Source organism: Tenrec ecaudatus, chromosome 2 (genome assembly GCF_050624435.1).
Source record: "Tenrec ecaudatus isolate mTenEca1 chromosome 2, mTenEca1.hap1, whole genome shotgun sequence".
Lineage (NCBI taxonomy): Eukaryota > Metazoa > Chordata > Mammalia > Afrosoricida > Tenrecidae > Tenrec > Tenrec ecaudatus.
In genome coordinates, this window is record NC_134531.1 from 173,415,196 (window position 1) to 173,435,974 (window position 20,779).

At 37.2% G+C, this 20,779-nt stretch overlaps 1 pseudogene; it reads right to left on the reverse strand.

The window, feature by feature from the left end:
- Nucleotides 1-9,199: 9,199 nt before the first annotated feature.
- LOC142440198 (forkhead box protein N2 pseudogene) lies at nucleotides 9,200-12,627 on the reverse strand (annotated as a pseudogene).
- Between the last annotated feature and the right edge of the window lie 8,152 nt (nucleotides 12,628-20,779).

The following is a 20,779-nucleotide window of genomic DNA, read 5'->3' on the forward strand; positions in this document are numbered from 1 at the left end:
CCACTGCCAGTTTTGATCTTTTAGCACCATTAAACTTCAAGATAGCTTCTATTATAAGACAAATGTAATTATTTGGGGGGAATAGAGCTAAAATAAATTATTAATCTGATTTATATTACAATTAAGTCCTAGGGAAAATAATTTCACCCATAAATCTGTGTCAAAAGTACAATGCTTTCAACATTCATTATATAAAGCATTATTCACATATTTTCATAGTTTAACTATACTTGCCTACCTAAATGGCTATAAAATGCATGGAAAATAATTAGGGGAATTTATTGTTCTCTTTTAATATATTAACAACTATATTTCTGGTGCCATTGTGCGCTGCATACATTATTACATATAAACTTTTTTATTATACAAAATAAACGTCTGTGAAACAAAAATAATTTTTATTGGTATATATTTCCTGGTATAAAAATGTTTATTGCATTACCTCAAAATTACTAGTATGTAAACTAGGAGAATCCCTTTAGCCATGATCCAACATATCCATTCCCTATTTTGTTTTTTATTTTTGCTACTAGGGTGCAATGCTCTGTTTGTTTTATTTTTGTTTTTGTGTTTGTTTATTTTTCCACACTTCCATATTAAGAGTCAGATATTTTGAACATCTCTTCCGATGGGATTTTAAATAATTTTAATCCCACTTGTAATAGGTATCTTGTCATTTGTAAGCAAAGTTATTATACAATGCTCTATATAATGATATAATACCCATTTCTCACTGTATAATTCCTTGGGTGAAATTATAAGATAATTTGACTTGTTCTATTTAAGTCATTATATGATCCTCTCAAGAACACAGTATTAGTCACGTTTTACAATATTATAGGTCTTAAAAAAAGAAACTTTATAGGTTGTATATATGCCTATGAATACCAAGTACTGAAGTCTTCAGGATGGATTGCAACTCAGTGTCAAGGAGACCAAAATAATCACAACTGAACCAACAAGAAACATCATGATAAACAGAGAAAAGATTGACATTGTCAACAATATTGTCTTGATTGGATCCATAATCAATGTTCATGAGATGCATTAGGTAAATCTGCTGCACAAGGCCTCTTTAGAATACTGAAAAGTGAGGATTTTTGTGGACTCAGGTGTGCCTGACCCAACCCATGGTATTTTTAATTGCCTTATGTACATGTGAAAGTTGGAAGGTGCATAGAGAAGACTGAGGAAGAAATGATGCATTTGGATTATGGTGACAGCACAGACTCTTGAACGTACCACAGACTACCAAAAGAATGAACAGATCTGTCTAGGAAGAAGTACAGCCAGAATGCATCCTCGAGCCAAGAATGGAAATATTTTGCCTCACATATTTTGGACCTGTTATCAGGAAACACCAACCTCACTGGTTTTCCTCTAAAACTTGTCATCACAGCTATGGCTAGTGCACCAAATAAATTAAACAAACGTGATTGCAGCATATGAAGTATAAGAAATTGAAACCTTTAGATATATTCACCCCATGAAAGGTTTCCCCCAATACAGTTTACAATAAAGTTGAATTTAGTTTGCAAGTGGTGGCTGATCTAATTGCCTGGTTACAGTGTGTATTTTTAAGTATATAATTATTTGGATAATCTGGGTTTATTGTTTCTAAAGATCAAATCACCATATCCCAAATTGTTCAGATTTTTAATCTAATTTATGTAACTAAAATATGGATATATTCAAAATTACCTTTAAATATCATTTGAATAGTCTTTTCATGATCTGTTTTTGTGTTCCTATTGGCAGCACTCTGGATCCACAAAAGGGGAAACTTTTGTTTGCCTTTTACATTGGAAGAGATGTCGGCAGAATACAGCTTTATATGAGCCAATCTTCCTAACACTGGTTCCAGGATCCTCTTTGTAGACATTGTGCCCTTTTCTTCCTTCACTCCTTTGTGTGAATTGCTGGTCTGTCAACTACTGACATTCAATACAGCTCTTATCAACCAAAGAAAAAAAAGAATACCAAATATTTTCAATCCCAAATACCCAACCTTAACTCCCATTAGTTCTGTTTTAGGCATGCATGTAAGAATAGAGAGGAATAGAGAGATGATTAAAGAATAGTTTTATGGCATATTATCCAGAACAGAGAGACAACTCAAACATACTCTTACAACATATTGACTGGAAGGGTTATGATACCAGAGACTAGTCAGCATGTCTTCTCAACATGTGCTAATAAGGATAGAGTCAGAGATTAAAATAAAGAAAATAATGACCTTTTATTGAGTGTATGTTTTGATCTATACACTTTGCTCAGTATACTTCATAACATATTGTATGTAATGCTATGTCCTTAAAAAGCAAGATAAATCCTTAACAGAAAATAAAAGAAAGCTTTAAAATTTCAAAGGACCAATATAAGATATTATTCATGGGGAAATCAAATTATAAATATATATAAGCACAAATATATACATATGTATGTGCAAAATATATTTTAGATGAAATAACAAGTGTTATTAAAAATTGAATTAAAGAAATAATCAGAGTTATTCAATTAAAACAAGAGTATTTCACTATGCACATTTTATATACTGAACACCATGTTAGGCCTTATGATTAAAAATGATGTGTTTTTTTTAGTTTTTATGAATATGATGATGTTACTTGGAAATAACTGGTTTTCAAAAGTCTCTTCTCCAGGGAAGAGGTAAGGACATAGTGTTATGCACTGAATTATGTCTCCCCATGCTGATATTTTGATCCTGGCCCTTGTCTTTTACCCTGCTTTTAAATTGGGGTTTTATATTGCTATGATAATGAGTTGATACTAAAGTAGGGTGGTGAGATAGTTAAGGTTTAATGTGTCAACATGGCCAATGAACACATGTGGAATTAATTGAAGGGCAGAGCCATAAATGACTCAGTGAGCTTCGCCTTTCTTTTCTCTTGCTCTTTGATCATTGGACCAGTGTGTGGCTGGCTGCCTTGCTTGTTCTGTGCCTCAATTTGCAAGCTATACTACCTGTGGACACCTAACCCATGGACTGTGTGGCTGTAATTTGAGGTTCCTTCAAGACCTGCTTCGCACACTACTGGAATATACATCTCTTGAGCTGGGAATTGTTGGACCTTGTTATCTGGCTGACTGTTAGTGACCTGCCTTGATGTTCGCTGTCGGTGGCCGGACAGCCTGAATTGCTCTACAGAGGACCACATAGTGGCCCTCTAACTTGAAGGACTGCCAGTGTATTAGCTGTCTCATGGAAGTGAGTTGAACCAAGCTATTTGTACTGCATTATAGATTAATTAACTATTTCTTATGCTATCTATCTATATAAATATATTTATATATATAAATAAATATATATATAATTATGTATGTATTAAGTATATATATATAATTATGTATGGTTTTGTTGCTCTAGAGAACCCTGTCTAACAAAGGTGGGTTTGAAACCAAATTACTTCTGAGTTACAAAAAGAGCACAACATAACAGTGCACCCAGTGAAGGATGCCACAAAGAACATCAAGGATCCCCCACCCCTCCCCCAAAATGTCAAGGAATGCCAAGGAACCCGTGGGTCTAAAATCAAGAAAGGGTTTTATCATAGGGTTTATACACTGATTTAGATTTCTGGCCTAAAAGACTGTGAGACAATAAGCTCTCTTTCTTTGAAGTCTCCAACTTGTATATTTTTGTTATAACGGCAGTAGATAACTAAGATCATATATTGACTATTTCTCATATACCATGTCAAGTCATTTGGGCCCATTCTCAATCTAGTATTGTTACTATGACCAAATTAAAACAAAGTTCCTTAAGTTTTTCTCAGACAGGACCTTCTACCACTTTCATTTCTAATACTTTTTAATAAGTATTCTTTCATGTACAGCCTGGAAGTTGGATTGAATCAACATTGGGATTGTACTTGGAACAGGGTAGTAGAAGTCGACAGATTAATGTTGTCCCTTTTCATCTTCACACAGACAGCTTTTTGAAGATTTATAAGGTCCCTTACATTATTCCTCAACATTGGGAACCAGTAGCCTATTTGAGGTGGCACAGTGAAGAACACATGTTTGTATTGTTATCCTCTTCTTGCCTGTTAATTTCTGTCCTATAAACTGGGAATCTACAAGATCAGGGTTTGAAACCAATCACTACTATCCAAGCACATATTCAACCATTAGACTAATTTTTACTTTACTCTTTGGTATGTTACTTTTCTATTTACCCTTCTATGATCTAAATCTTCTACCTTGTAGTTCCTGGTCACCAGCATTCCCTCTTGAACCTGGATAACATGTGCTGTCCACAAGTCAGTGTCTTCCAACTGACCTTGACCCCAAGAATCTCCAGAAATGAACACATTACCTGGTTCATTGTCCCTCAGCTCAATTTGAGAAGTGAGAAATGTACCTAGAGAATATATTGGGGAAACACAACTCAACAGCCGGAACTCTGTTTATGGAGAGAGGTGCCGTGGAGGATCAGAGCAGGTGGGAAGAATCCAGTCTCTGAAAAATCTCCCTGGGATAATAGCCCCAGGTCCCCACTGTTGGGTGACCCTTGGTATTTTGGTTAAGGTCATAACATGATGCAATGTTTTCTAGATATTAAGTGCACTTTAAAATTTTATGATAATTTTAAAATATAAATTTATTGTGACAAAATGATAAATCTCCATCTAAAGTTCACAAATAATTTGAATTGATCATTGTCATGGATTGAACTGATATCATTATTTGGAATAACATTTTGTTGATTATAGGGTTGTAGAAGATGCACCTGCTCATTTCAAATGAAATTCTATGGGAATTGAGTTGATCCTGATTTTTCTACCTGGTGTTTTCTAGAGGAAGATAACAGATATCAAGAGACACAGGCACGGTAACATCATTGGAAAATGCATCTCTAAGTCATCGGGCTAACAGATGTTAGGAGACATGAAACCGTTGCCTATATTATGCTCTTAGAGTGTGCAGAAAAAATTAACATGGACTATACCCTGAAATAAACTTCTAACCTCGTAAACTGGGGGAAAAGAATATTTTTTCCCGTAAAGCCTTCCACTTTTTCACAGAGAGGATGGCAGAGCTAGCCCAAGCTCCAGAGAGAAGGTCGCATCCCTAGGTCACAAGCCAGAGAGGACAGCACTGAAGACACTGTGCGAGGGGGTGGCCGGTCTGACCTCCCCGCATGGGGGCAAACCGAGAGTGGGGTACAGCAGGTTAGCTGTGGGAACAAAGCCACGAAGTCCCTGATGAATTCCAAAATTAAACTTCTCACTTGGACCTCGTCTGAACTGGTTCAGGGAGAGTTCACAAGGTTATCAGTTATACCTGGAGCTATTTATATGTTTTTTGGTTGTTTGTTAGTTTTATTGTCTATCTATATATGATAGATAGGCCAAGCAATCTCAAAGAGACTGCAAGAGAACAGACAGGTCCGGGGGGCATGAGAGAGGAGGAGATGTGGGGAGGGGAAGGGTGAGCCAATACTTCTGGGAAAGGGGACTAGCAAGGGATCTAAAGTCGATGGCGAGGAGAATATATGATCCCTGGTGATGTTTAATCAATTGAGATATATCTGAGAGGAAATAATGAGAGGCGAACAAAGGATGGACATGATAGTGGGTACAGAAGGAAGGAATAAACAAATAGAGGAAACAAGAAGTAAAAATTATTTATATAGATATAAATATAGATGTGTATATATGTAAATATATAAATACATAATGATAGATGTAGTTATCTATACATATATAGGTAAATACAATAAGGAAGTAAGTGGACTTTAGGATTCTACTTAAATACAACCTCAGTACAAGAATGCTTTGTTCTAAAATGTGGCAATGTATGATATCTTCCTGACAGGATTGCTGAAGACAAAATGTGTGTATAAGTAAGTGTGGTGAAGAAAGCTTATGGTGCTCAGCTATTAAAGACACAGTATCTAGGGTCTTAAAACTTGAAGTTAAATAAGCAGTTATCTATCAGGGAAGCAACAAAGCACACATGGAAGAAGTACACCAACCTGTATGACCATGAGTCGTTGATGGGAATAAGTATCAGAAGTTCAAAAACAAGCAATCAAATTGGCATGACTGAGCATAGGCAAACAGAGACCCAAAGCCCACCTGAAGGATAATTGGACAGTCCCTCCCAGAAGGGCCACATGGAAGGCACAATATATCCAGGGAGCAGTAGAGTACTGATGAAACACAAAACTATCCTCTAGTTTCTTAAAATTTCCTTCTCCCACTATTATGGCCTTAGTTTTTCTTCACTAATCTTGCTAGGCCTGTGTATATACATACATTCTTACAATTAAGATCTGTAGATGCATGAAATCCAAGATAGATAAACTCCTCAGAAACAGTAATGGAAGTATTGATACCCTGAAGGGACAGGAAGAGGGGAGGGAAAAGGGGAACTGATAGCAAGATAACTGTATAACCCCTCTTGAAGGGAACGGACATCAGAATTTTAGGTGAATAAATATGTAGCATGATAAAAGTTATGACAAAAACCAATAATAATAAAATAATATATTAAGAGTTGAGGTGGGAAAGGATAAATGGGGAACTGATATCAAGAAGTTCAAGAGGAAAGAAAATGTATTGAAAATGATGGTGGCAGCAATTGCACAACTATGCTTGATCTAATGGAATTATGGATTGTAATAATAGATGTAAGAGCTCCTAATAAAATGTTGTTGTTTTTTTAAAAAGCCATCCACTTTTTGATGTTTGGATATGGGGCCCTTCGAAAACTAAGACAGCTGCATTTATCATTTTAATAGATTTTGTGTCAAATTGGCTGTCCAGCATTCTCAGTTTGGCAGTTGGAGTCTCACCCATGGTATGATCTAACATAATGTAATCCACTCCATGATGCGACCTTCTGTGAGCAACCAAGCACCGGAGAATATGAGAATGGAGAGCTATGCCTTGGATCAGGGCATAATTTGGATGCAATTCAAGGAAAGTTTCATCTGGAGTCTAGCCGTTGTAGTTAAATGCCATCAAGCAAGTTCCTAATCTACACAAAGAATGAAACACTGCCCAGAACTCCACCATCCTCACAATCATTCTTATGTTTGAATCCATTTATACAGCTACTGTGTCATTCAATATTGTTCAGGAGCTTCCTCCTTACACTGCCTATCCACGTTACCAAGCATGATGCCTTTCTTCAGGGCAGGCCCTCCTAACAGCATGTCCAAAGAATGTAAGACCACCATCTTTTCCTGAAGGAGCATTATCTTTATCACAATTCTACCTTACAAATCTGGCTGGACCAGAGGATGTACATTGGTACAGATAGCAGCTGGAAACACAGGGAATCCGGGACAGATGACTCCTTTAGGACCAGTGGTGAGAGTGGCAATGCCTGGAGGATGAGGGGGAATGTGGGGTAGAAAGGGGGAACCAACTACAAGAATCTACATATAGCCTTCTCCCTGGGGGATGGACAGCAGAGAAGAGGGCGGGGGGAGACGTTAGACAGTGTAACATATAACAAAATAATAATAATTTATGAACTATGAAGGGTTCATGATGGAGGGAGGAGTGGGGGGAGCAGGAGAAATGAGCAGCCCATATTATGGGCTCAAGTAGGAGGCAAATGTTTTGAGAATGATGTTGGCAACAAATGTACATATGCGCTTGACACAATGGATGCATGTTGGGATTGTGATAAGAATTGTATGAGCCCCCAATAAAATAAATTAAAATAAATAAAACAATTTATTCTAACACACACACAAAAGAATATCTGACTGACATACATGAGCCAGACTAGACATAACGGCTTCTACAACTTGTGAGCAGCTTTCTTGATAATATATATATATTATATATATAATATATTGATAAATATATATTTATATTGGATATATGTATATCCATATTTATATTTATATTCATATGTATGCATATTTATATTTATATTCATATGTATGCAAGTAGTTTTGTTGCTCTGGACAACCCAGTGTAAGCCAACCATGATTTGCAAATATCACCACTACTCCTTTTCAAAATACTTTTTGATGTCTCCAAAGAGAAATTCAGTACTCCCTAAATAATAAATGCATCTTTCTTCCCCCCAGTCTCTGATAACTATTAATAAAATCTCATCTTTATGCATTTGCCTATGCTAGATATTTTATATCTGTGGATAATAGTATATATTTCCCCATTGTGTCTGATTTATTTCACAAAAGGTCAACATTTTATTGATTGAAAATGTATGTGAAATTGGGGCATTGAAAAAGGAAGACTGAAAACTAATTGATGCATTTGAATTATGGTGCTGACAAAACTATTGAAAGTACTATGAATTGCCAAAGAACACACACATCTGTCTCAGCAGAAGCACAGCCAGAATGTTCATGAGAGGCAAAGATGGTGGGACTTTGTTTTATGTACTTTGGAAAAATCATCAGGAGAAAGAAGGAAATTTGGAAAATCAAAGGAGCAGCCAAAAAGAGGAAGACTTTCAATGAAATGGCTTGACATAGTGGCTACAATGATGGACTCCAACATAAGAGCGATTTTAAGGATGACACAGAACAGGGAAGTATTTAGCTCTGTTTTAAATAGAGTCACTATGAGTCTGGATGGACTTGACAGCAACTAACAACAACAACAACAACAATGTTTCAAAGGTTCATTCATGTCATAGCATGCACCAGAACTTCATATTTTTTGTGACTGAATACTATTCCAGTATAAGTATATACACCATCTCTACATACAACATACTGAATATCTGTTATAGTTAAGGTTTTACATAAATATAGCTGAAACAAGAATATCAATAGTTTGGCAGTTAAGGTTTAGTAAATCCCCATGATGAGATCTCCTTTTTTCTTTTTTTTTTTTTAAGAAAAAAACTGTATTATAGAGTTGCAAAATCTTAAATTTGAAATATTAAACAAAGGAAAGATGCACCCCACCTATATAATTTAAAGACAGATGCTGGGTATTACAATATTTAAAAAAATTTCCAGAACTTTTGAAACATTTATCACAAGAATTAACCTTTTAGGACTTTATATCATACATTTATGATTGGGCATGATCCTAACAGCAATTGTTTAATTAAAAACCAAATATCTTAAATATTTTGAAAGCAATAATTAGCACTCCCTCCCCATCCCCAAACTAAAGAAGTCCATTATGGCTTTGATATCCCGTGTAAGAATAGCGTAGGCGAGGATTGCCATGCTTTAAAATAATTTCATACTAATAAGAAATTCTATTTTTTTCTGCTCATTTTGATTTTGTGTCTTAGCAGCACTTATGAGGGAGCCCAGACATGTACGAATTCCAGCAGGTGGAGCAGTGAGCCGGCTGCCTCTTTGAGCTCCTCATCAAGTTCTTGACTTGGCTGCTTTCGCCTCTTTTTGCCTGGCTGTCGTTTCCCGAGGTAGCTGCACATGCCTGTGACGCATAGCCACTGTCACCAGGGGGATGATCTTCGTAATCAACGTCTGTATCCTCTTCACTAGGAAATCCTTCACTGCTGTCACTTCCCACATGGCTGCTCTTGGGGATAAATTCATAGACCTCATCCACAGAAGACAGGGAAGACACACTAGACCTGGATGCGCATCGCTGTGCTGCCATGCTGCCTGCGCTGTAATTGTGGTCTTCCTTGGGATCGGTGCTGGTGGCCCAAGAAGCACTCTCCTGTAAGCGCACAGCCCCTGAGTGGTTAAAAGCACTGCTTTAACTCCTCTTTTTCTGCAGGCTGCTTTAAGAGGAAGAGGTTTCTCACATTCTAAAATCCCTTGTTCTATAGAAGTATTTAAAAGCATCATTGCAGTGGCAGCATCCATATCAGATTCTTTCAGAGTTTGAACTTGATTCTGCTTTAGTACAGACGTTAAGTAGGGAGGTGATAAAGGGCCACATTGTGGAGATACAGGAGGGGTATAAAATGTTAATGATGAGGGAAAAGGTTGCTTCTTCAGAGCCTGCATAAGTTTGGGTTTATATTCTGGGTCAACATACCATAAAGAACCTTTTCCATTCACCTTGCCATGGCTTCTTTCCGCTTTCTGAAAACATTCATTCAGGGACAGATTATGACGAACAGAAGAGATCTCCTTTTTTCAATAAAAGTGGCAAAGCTTGCTTGCTTCAGGTTTTTGCATCTGATTTATCATCTGCCCTCTGGTTCTCTGAACATGAGCCACCAGGCTAATGATACTGGAATTTCCATTAGCCTGACATTTTAACTGCCAGCCTAGGATAAATTCACTTTCATAACCAGAAACCTGCTGACTTGGCTGCTGATATTGGGTTCCTCGGTACCTTCAACTACATGAGTTAGGAAAAGCCTCCAGCCTGACATCTGACCCATGGGCTTGAAGTTGCCCACTTCCATCAACTGTGTGAGCCATTTCCATGATAAAAACTTCTCTGCATATACACATGCATACGTTTTACTGGGTTTTGCTCCTCAAGTGAACACAGCCTGAGACAACATCAATCTCAGTATAAACTCCTGATTGTTTCTAACATTTTGGATATTGTGAATAATTTTTCCATTATTATTGGTGTACTAAATTTCATTTGAATCTCTATTTTGAATTGAATCCCATCTTTTTGGCATATATGTGAATAAGTCAGAAAGTGCTGCTACTAGGTTTCTGATCCATACATGCATTTATTTATTCAAAAAATTCCTCTGTTTGAAAAATGTCTCTGCAATCAATGAACTACTACAGATACTTGTCAGCATGTACTATATACTGTATTCATTGCCATCGAGTGGATTCTGACTTATAGTGGCCCTGTAGGAAAGGGAAGGACTGTCACCACATGTTTCTGAAATGTGACTACGTTTTTCATTCTTAATCATTTTATTGGGAGTTCTACAGGTATTATAACAATCCACAATTCAATTAGATCAAGCATCATTGTACAATTGCTGCTGCCTTCAGTTTTTGAAACATTTATTTTCTTTTTGAGCTCTTTTGTATCAGCTCCCTTTTATCCCCTCCTCCTCCACACCACCCCCAAGAAACCCTTTATATTAGTTATATTATTATATTATAATTACATTGATTATATATTATTGTTATTTGCCGTATTTTACAACACCAATGTATCCATTCACCTACAATTCAGTTTTTCATTTTCCTCAAGTGGGGTTGTGCAGTCATCCTTGCTATCAGCTTCCCCTTACCCCCTTTCTTCCCATACTTTCTAGGAACCATTACTCCCATTACTATTTCTGAAGGGTTATCTAGCTTGGCTTTTATGTATGTCATGATTTAATTATACAACTGAGCCTATGCAGGTATAACACTATTAATGAGGGAAAACAACAACCATAATAGTAAGGGGAGGAACTATTAAAGAACTAGTGGACAGTTATGTGTTTCCTCAGTGCTCTACGGCACTCTGGATAATGCTTCCATGTGGCCCTTCTGTTAGGAACTGCCCAATTATCTTACAAGTGGGTATTGAGACTCCACTTTTTCCATGCTCCTTCATGTCAATTTGATTGCTTGTTTTTGAACTTCTGATACCTATTCCCATCATCACCGCATGATCACACAGGCTGTTGTGCTTCTTCCAGTGGGCTTTGTTGCTTCCCTGCTACATGGCTGCTTATTTAACTTCAGACCTTTAAGACCCAAGATGCTATATCTTTTAATTACTGGCACCATGAGCTTTTTTCATCACATTTGCTTATGCACCCATTTTGTCTTCAGCAATCATGTCGGGAAGGTGAGTGTCATACATTATTGGAACAAACCATTCTTGTACTGAGTAAGATTTACGTAGAGACCCAGAGTCTATTTAGTTCCTAGTTGTATTTATACACATACACACGCACACATGCACACACACACACACACACACACACACACACCTGGACATATACACCTATCTTTATATATTTTCATATCTATAGATATAGATAAATATTTACTGTCTTCTTCTTTCCTCTTTTTCTTTCCTCATACCCCACTATCATGTTTACCCATTGTTCACCTCTCAGTAATGCCTTTTGGATACACTTCAATTGATCAAACATGACCAGGAACACTATACTCTCCTCACCATCACTTTAGAACCCTTGCTGTTCCCCTGTCCCTGTAATTATTGACTCACTGTTAACCTCTCTATGTTTCCTCCCTTCCCATGTCCCCCCAGAACCATCAGTCCTATCCCTGTTTCCTTGGGATTGGTTATCCTATAGACACGAAAAGAAAATAAAAACATGCAAATAGTCCAAATTTTAACTTTTATCCTGACCCAGAGTAGATGAATATCTCTCTCTTAAATAGCAAGCTGGCCCTGTTATAATCCATCAGTCAAATACCCTTTTCTTTCAGGGTGCCATATCCTGGGACTGCTTACCTAACAGCACCTATATCCTTTCAGTCCTCAGCATTTGTTACCATGAGACACACCTCAAGTCCCCACTGCCCTTCCTGTAGTCAAGGATGGAGTGGTCTAGTGCTCTCAACCCCATCCCATTATACTTTCGACTGTCACTGTGGCCCCTTTTTGAATAATCTCCAAGCAGTTTAGATGAGGTGCCAATCACCGTCCTCTGAGTCAGAATTCTACAACCGGGATTCCTCAGGGTGTTCATGACTTTACTCCCATTGCTGGTCTGTTGCATTCCCCTCATGGTTTGCACCCATTCTCAAGGTTAGTTATAGTTTGTTGTGATTCAAATGGGCAAATATCGTGGTACAGTTAAGAAAACACAAAATAGACAAATTCCTGGTTCTTTGCTTTGAGCCAAGATCCATATGACATCATCCAAGTTATTCCTTCTTTCACATCCTCTTCTAAATCCAGCCTGTACCTCTGCCAGCTTCCTCGCAAAGTGCTGCTACATATATTGTTGGATGATCTTCAGCAAAATTTGACTTGCGTATCATATCAATAATATTGTGCTATATTTTGAACATCATTTTGGGTCACCTTTTTGTTGAGTCATCCATAGGTACAAATATGGATCTCTTCCAGTCAGTTGACCAATGACTGTCTTCAGAATATCCTGGCATAGAGAGTAATTCATAAGTTTGTTGAATTATTTCAATTGGTATTTCATCAATTCTAGGAACTTGTTTTGACTAATGCATTTTGACCTCTAAAACAAAAGAACAATAAAAAACAACATTTAAAATTCAGAGCAGCTTGTACTTCCTCCTTCGACCCTATTGTTTCTTGATTATGTGCTACCACCTGAAAAGGTGGAACATTGACCATTTCTTTTTTGTATAGTGATTCTGTGTATTCTTTCCATCTTTGTTGATGCTTTCTCCATAATTCAATATTTTGTCCAAAGAACTTTTCAATCTGTAACAGAAGGCTAGGTTTTTATTCCTTGAGGTCTTTCAGTTTAATATTGATAAGTGTTTTTCCCTTTGGGTTGTACATTTCACTGTACTATCTGCCCCTATCTTCTCTAGCTGTCCGTTGAAATTATCTATACAACTCATTGACTTCATCCTTTCTTCCATTTGCTTTACCTTCTCCACAATTAAGAATGTTTAGAGAGGTCTAAATAAAGGCATGTATATATGTAAATATATTTATATATGAGGATGGGGAAATAGATTAATGTGGATGTAGTTATAAGTTTAGTATTAAGGTAGAGATGGATATTGAGCCTCCACTTAAGAACTCCCTCAATGCAAGAATACTTTCTTCTATTAAATTGGCATTCTATGATATTTACCTTCCTGACACAACTGCTGAAGACAAAGTGGGTGAATAAGCAAATGTAGCGAAGAAAGCTGAAGGCGCCCAGCTATCAAAAGATTTGGTGTCTGGGGTCTTAAAGGCTTTAAGGTAAACAAGCAGCCATCTAGCTCAGAAGCAACAAAGTCCACATGGAAGAAACACACCAGCCTGTGTGATTACGAGGTGCCAAAGGGATCAATTATCAGGCATCAAAGAACAAAAAAATCATCATTGTGTGCTCACCTCCCTGATACGATTGCTGAAGACAAATGGGTGCATAAACAAATGTTGCAAAGAAAGCTGATGGTGCTCAGCTATCAAAAGATATCATGTCTGCAGTCTTAAAGACTTGAAGGTAAACAAGCGGCCATCTAGCTCAGAAGCAACAAAGCCCACATGGCAGAAGTACACCAGCCTGTGTGATCACAGGTGTTGAAGGGATCAGGGATCAGGCACCATCAGAACAAAAAAATCATATCATAGTGAATGAGGGTGTGTGTGTGTGTGTGTGTGTAGTGGAGAGCCAAAGCGCATTTGTAGGCCACTGGATATCCCCTTACAGAAGGGTCTCAGGGAGGAGACGAGCCAGTCAGGGTGCGGTGTAGCAACAATGAAACATGCAACTTTCCTCTAGTTCCTAAATGCTTCCTCCTCCCCCACTATCATGATTCCAATTATACCTTACATATCTGGCTAGACCAGAGGATGTATACTGGTATAGATAGGAACTGGAAACACAGGGAATCCAGGGTGGATGATCCCTTCAAATATCAGTGGTGTGAGTGGCAATACTGGGAGCGTGTAGAGGGAGGGTAGGGTGGAAAGGGGGAACTGATTACACGTGACCTCTTCCCTGGGGGATGGACAACAGAAAAGTGGGAGAAAGGAGACGTCGGACAGGGCAAGATACAACAAAATAATAATTTAGAAATTATCAAGGGTTCATGAGAGAGGGGTTAGTGGGGAGGGAAAGAAAAAATGAGGACCTGATGCCAGGGGCTTAGGTGGAGAGCAAATGGTTTGAGAATGATGAGGGCAATGAATGTACAAATGTGCTTTACACAATTGATGTATGTATGGATTGTGGTGAGTTGTATGAGCCCCTAATAAAATGATTAATAAAAACAATGTTTCAGAGTTTCTTGTGTTACTCATTTTGATGTTTTGCCTCATTCCTATCTTTTTAATGGCCTTTTGCTTCCTCAGTGAATGATATTCTTGATGTCCTCCCACAGTTCAATAGGTATCCCATTACAATAAATCTTTTTTTGGAATATTCTCAAAAGTCAAGTGTGACAGAGTGAAAGTGGTCTCATGAATTTATTTTCATTTTCTTCTGCTTTATCCTGAACTTATATTAGCAACTGGTGTTCTGTTCCACATTCAGTCCTTGGCCTTGTTATCGTTGCTGATATTGAGATTCTTCATTATCTCTTCCAACAGATGTTGTTCATTTGATTTCTCCACCTGGAGAACTCCATGTGTATAGTCACCTTTTTGCTGCTGAAAAAAGGTATTTGCTATGAAGAAGCATAAGTTTTTCAAAATTCTATCATGCAATTTCCAGCTTAATTTCTATCAGAGTCCATAGGTTCCAGCTACTGTTCCTTCCTCATTATTTACAGCTTTTGTATTCCAATCACCAATAATTATCAATTCATCTTGATTTCATTTTTGATCAATTTCTAACTTAAGCTCTTAGCACAATTCTTCAGCTTCTTCATCACTTGTCTTTTTTTGGTGGTGCATAAATTTGAATAAGAGTTGCATGTTTTTCCTTGAAAGTGTATAGCATTATTCTTTCATAGACAGCATTGTACTTCAATGATGGATTTTCAATATCCTTTTGACAATGCCTTTTTTTTGATGAAGGCATTTGTCTTGATTATTTTATACCCAGTAGAGTAAATTAAATAATTATAATATTTTCTGATTAAAAATGGCCAATACCAGTCCACTTCAGTTCATGAATGCCTAAGATATGTATCTTTGTGTTCTAACTCATTTTTGAAAATCTTTGAACAACCCAAAGAGTTCACTTTGCTTTTCTAACTTCTCTTCTTTAATAATTACATAGGTAACCATATACTTGTAAACTTGGCTTTTACTTTATTTCATAAATAAGTATCCCATGAATCCTAAAGGAAAGAACCATTATGGCAGATTAGGTTACTAACTGAACTGATAACTTCAAGGTTAGTGGCTGGAAACCACCAGATACTCTTTGGGAGAAAGATGATATTTTCTGCTCCAATACAGACTTATAGCCTAGCATATCCTAGGGATACCATGAGGCAGAATCCCCTCAATGACAGTGGTTTCTAATTGAGCCTAAAGTCCTTTATGGCCCAAAACACTGATGCGTTAATATTTCAGCTCATATCTCAGAAAAGACATACACACTCACAAACAACACAAAGAAATTGAGTGTAAGCAGTTAATTCAGTGCAATACTTTCTAGGAAATTGTGTGAAAATTAATAATAAGAATACTATTAGTGGAAACTACATTTTAAGAAATCACATTTCCATAAGGTGCTGCATTTATCTTCTCCATGAATTTCTCCATTTAGGTCTCAAGGTCTTAAACGTATGGGGGAGTGGGACATAACAACAACAGCAATAAAACATTATTTAAGTCTCCATTGGTCACACGGCCTTCTATCAATAGTCACCGACAAGCCTGAGTTGGAATGTGCCATATGAAATTGGAACCATAGCTGTGAAGAAAACTACTCTGAACACTTCATGTAAGTGTTAACTCTGTACAAGTATTAGCCATCCTCTGGCGATGCATCCTTAGAACATATGTCCAGCATCAAAGTCTGTTCCCTGAAACATGCTTGGCTTGAGCTGAAGTAGGTGACGCATTCTCACACTGCAAAGAGCTGTCAACATGACATTTTCAGGAACAGGAAATACACTGGAATTTGCGGGTTGGAGATGTGAATCTCTGTTCTCGTGCTCTCAGTACTAAAAGGACGCAGACGGTACTGAAATATCCCAAGTGTCAGCGCTGCCTGGTGAGACTGGCACATAGTTGAGTGATTCTAGACACTCCACTAAGACACTTCTCTGAATGAAGCTATGTTGCGGGAATATTAACCCAGTATCTAGTTCTCTTGCAAAACTCTTTTGATTTCTTCTGTAAACCCTATGCAGTTCTGAACTGTGAAGAAGGAATATTATTTTCTAGCCAAATCACATTCAAAAGCAGGCTGAGTACAGATCAAAGAAAATGAATGCAGAAATGTGTACCTTTAATTCTTTCACAGTCTTCTCCTGTGGCACAATGTTCTTCCTGCAGGTGCCCCTCTGAGGTAGGCAACTTACCTTACATAGAGGCAAGAAGCCCCCCTAGACATCTATGAACTTGGAAGAAAAACCATGGTATTTGTAGTTAGTTTACCTCTCCAACAGGCCAAACATGTCTCCTTCCAAGTTGACTTTCATGCCAGTAGAATGAAACAAACCAAAATATTCAGGCTGATATACCTGATTTATCTCATTTTAAATCATTCCTAAAAGGCTTTTGGGTGATAAGGGTACAAATGGTTTAATTGCTACAAAGCAAAAGATGTTGTAAATAGTAGTAAGGTCAATGAAGACAGTCCCAAAAAACCATGAACAAATGTTTGCAAGCATTTGCAAAATAAAAATTCACTTGAGTTTATGGTAAAGTGTATGGGTGCCATCTTAATGACTGAAACCAAGCTCAGAAAGAACAGCCAATGATAATACATTTTTATACATAAAACAAAGGAAAACTATTTCACCTTCAGGACAGAAAGGGCTTGGCATTGGTTTCTTAGAACTTAAGCCCTGAATTTGCAAGCACTAAGTATTTCTAGTAGGTACTAGAAAATAGTCTCTCCCTCTCACTGTCTCTGTCTAGAATTCTCTCTCTCTCCCTTTTTCTTGTTCTCTTTCTCATTCTTTTTCTTTCTCTAGAACAAAAATATGTGTAGTCTGCAGATAAGCAGGACTACCCACAGGTTGCCTTTTCTGCCCCCCCACTGCCAAATCAGTAAAATAGGTGGGATTAAGTTCGACAAAGTTTAAATGTTTCTTTCATTTTGAAATAGTCAACTTAAAACACCCAATTCAATTTATTTTTCTTGTTAGCCCTTGGCCTTGGAATCCATTTATCATTATTTTATCAGGCAGAAAGCTAATATTTGCTTACAACACCAAGTATATTTTAATAAAATAAAACACGTTGACAGGTTATCCAGAGTACAAAGTAAGGAATTCAGGACTCGTCAATAGTTTTTCTAAGGCTTTCAATGACTTAAGAGCCAGAGGTTGGGGGAAAAACATAGTTGCAAAAATAAAACCAAACTAAACTCTCTGCTCCAGAAAGTCTGTTTTACCAGATAATTTAAGGCAATGATATTACTAAGGCTGGCATGCCAAGATATTAAAAATATAATTGTTAAAGAAATATTTGAGGTGGTTGTGGTTGTGTGAGGGTTAGCCAAAGAGGATATAACAGACTCTTCATTAACATCCAAACAAAAAATCATGTCTAGTTCACTGCCAGGAACTGTGTTAAAAAAAATGAAGATCTAAAAGATAACTCAATTATAGTAAGATTTGATCTACAGGTCAGAGACCAGATAATCTGCCCCCAAACAAAATACACAACAGCTTGTCTCAAGGGGCTTCAGATTAAATGTTCTGTCTTGAATACGGAACATAAATTTATATCTAATATAGAAAAGTGCTCATGTCCTAATTCATTTCTAGTACATAGATATGGAAAATAAAACTTTAATTCCTATTGTGCAAAATATTTATGTAAAAGAACTGATATTACTTCTAGCATCTGAGTACTTTTCAAAGAACATAAAAGGTATAAAGGATTTTCCTTCTAATAATAGTTTATTTTTAATATTTTACATGTAAATATCATGTCTATAAAATGGAAAATGAGATGACAAACTGGAAAAATTCACATTTAGGTTTTTATAATTAGAAGAGCTTTTGACAATGAATTTTAAACAGCACTTTTTCACGATGTGTCCCCTGTCAACGATTCTGATTTTTCTGTTAATTAACTAGAAAGTAAAATACAAATTAACTGCCAGACTCTAACAAATCAAACATGAAACATTTTTTTGTTATTTTAGCAAGTTTTGTAAGCAGCTTTAACTATATTGAAAAATATTAAAAATTGTGAATAAGTCTTTCTCCAATGGTAATGCTACATTCTTCTGTTGTGGTTAGAAATCCTTAAGCCAATTCTGAATGATCTGTAAAACTTCTGTAAAACAGAGAAAAATGATGCCCAATTCCTGTGCTAGTTTCACAACAGTGGTGTTTGAATTTATTATTCCAGTCACTATGTCAATCCATCTCATTGAATGTCTTTCTTTCTCTTTTTTTGGCTTGCTGACTATTTACTTACCAAGCATGATATCTCTGGGAACTTGTTCATTTTATTGGACTACTCACTGAACTGCTAACCACAAGGCCAGTGGTTCAAGTCTACCAGATGCTCCACCAAAGAACAATGAGGTCATTTCCTCCCTTAAAGACTAGGTCGTCAGGGTGAGTTGGAATTGATTCAGTGACAGTGACTTTACTGTTTGTTGTTTTAGTCCAAAATATGTGAGATGAATTTCTTCAGTGCTCACTGCTAAGGCATATTCTGCTTATATTCCTAGAGAGATTTGTGTGTTCTTCTGAGACTTCAAGGTATATTCAATATTCTTCAGCAACACCATTATTCAAATGAATCAGCTCTTCTGTTTTCCTCATTCACGGTACGCCTGTCACATGACTATGAGGTTATTGAAAAGACTATGGCCTGGGCCACACATGGATCCACAAAGTGAACTGTTTGATTTCTACACTTTTAAAGAGATCTTTTCTAGAAGATGGTCCCAATGCAACACATTAAATGATTTCATGACTAATGCATCCGTGGGTGTTAATTATGAATACAAATACAAGTGAGTTCTAGATAACATTGTTTTTTTGCCATTTATCATGTGTTTGTTTACTGTCTAGCTGTGAAGATTATCTTCTTTTTTATGATGAACTATATCCATTGTGAAGGCTGTTGGCTTTGATCTTCATCAGTAAATGGTTTAAGTCATTTTCCCTTTCAGAAAGCAAGGTTGTGTCAACTATCACAGGTTATGAATGAGTCTTTATACAAATGTGTTGCCATGATCTTCTTCCTATAGGCCAGCCTCACATATTATTCTCTCATAATAGGTTGAATAAATATAATGACAACATACAACCCTATCACACATACACCTTGAAATACATCTTTCCTTACTACAAACTGTACATTATTACCTTGTTCTCTTGAAATGATGGCCTTGTGCTCTATATACATGTTTGGGTTTTTAAAAAATCATTTTATTGAGGGCTCATACAACTCTTATCACAATCCATACATACATCCATTGTGTCAAGCGCATTTGCACATTTGTTGCCACCATCATTCTCAAAACATTTGCTTTCTACTTCAGTTCTTGGTATCAGTCCTCATTTCCCCCTCCCTCCCCAACCCCCCATGAACCCATGATAATTTTTAAATTATTATTATTTTGTCTTACACTGTCTGACATCTCTTTTCGCCCACTTTTCTATAGTCCATCCTCCGGGGAGGGAATTATATGTAGATCCTTGTAATCGGTTCTCCCGTTCTACCCCCACCTTCCCTCCACCCTTCTGGTATCACCACTCTCACCACTGGTCCTTAAGGGTTCATCTGTCCTGGATTCCCTGTGTTTCCAGTTCCTATCTGTACCAGTGTACATCCTCTGGTCTAGCAGGGTTTGTAAAGTAGAATTGGGATCATGATAGTGGGGGAAAGGTAGAACATTTAAGAATTAGAGGAAAGCTGTATGTTTTATCATTGCTACACTGCACCCTGACTGGCTCATCTCCTCCCTGTGACCCTTCTGTAAGGGGATGGCCAGTTGCCTACAGATGGGCTTTGGGACTCCACTCCGCAGTCCTCCTCATTCACACTGATATGATTTTTTGTTGTTTGATTCCTGCTACCTGGTCCCTTCAACCACTCATGGTCACACAGGATGGTGTGCTTCTTCAATGTGGGTTTTGTTG